Genomic DNA, 862 nt, shown 5'->3' with positions numbered 1-862 from the left:
GGCTTTTCCTGTTCTCTTGCTTCTTGCCAACCTTGGCCTCATGCCGTGTCACCACGTCTCCCATCCTGGACTCCAGTCACCGCAGTTTCTAGAGTCTCCCCCAAAACCCCTTAGGATTTCTCAGACCTATAAATTGACTCCTGCAAATCTGCTTCCTGGATTGCCCTGGACCCTGCCACCTGCCTCACCTACGCCACCCTAGCCCTCCTTTCTCATCCTTCAATTCCCAGTGACTAGCTCAGTGTCAGCACATAGTAGGGGCTTCACGCCTACGTGCTTGCTGAGGTCTGACACTAAGTCAGCAGGCAGAGAAGAGCAAGCCCAGAATGGCTCAAGGACAGAAAGGCAGGAGACACAGGCTGCTGGCTGTAGCCTTTTTAGCACAGACACAGGCTGGAAGAATCCAGAGGACAAGACCTTTGGAACCACCTCTACCTCCAACGATGAATGACTAGGGCAGATATTTTGTTATTTTGCACTTTTGGTGGTATGATGGAAGGAGTTGCGTGAAAGTCCTAATCTAGGAGTAGAGGGAGAGAAAGGGGAGGCACAGGGGTGACTACACCAAATGGTCCTCATGGCTTTGTTGGGCCGTGCAGACTGTTGACATCTCCATGAGGATGGCGTTGTGACTGGTGTCTCCTGTCAGGCCCCTCACTTCTCAGACTTTGACAAGTATCTCCCTGGCATTCAGAGTATGGAGGTCAGGTGCCCCAACAAGACTGAAGAGAATACACTTTCTTTTAAGAAGGCTGCCAATCACCTCCCTTTGGTCACAGCCTATAGACCCTTTGGTCTTTATCTTAAAGGACCATCAGTTAAATTTGACCCTGGGACCCTCCCTATTCGAAATTCTCTCCTC

The sequence above is a fragment of the Ailuropoda melanoleuca genome, chromosome 8, assembly GCF_002007445.2.
Source record: "Ailuropoda melanoleuca isolate Jingjing chromosome 8, ASM200744v2, whole genome shotgun sequence".
Classification (NCBI taxonomy): domain Eukaryota; kingdom Metazoa; phylum Chordata; class Mammalia; order Carnivora; family Ursidae; genus Ailuropoda; species Ailuropoda melanoleuca.
Note: the sequence above shows the minus strand (reverse complement) of the source record.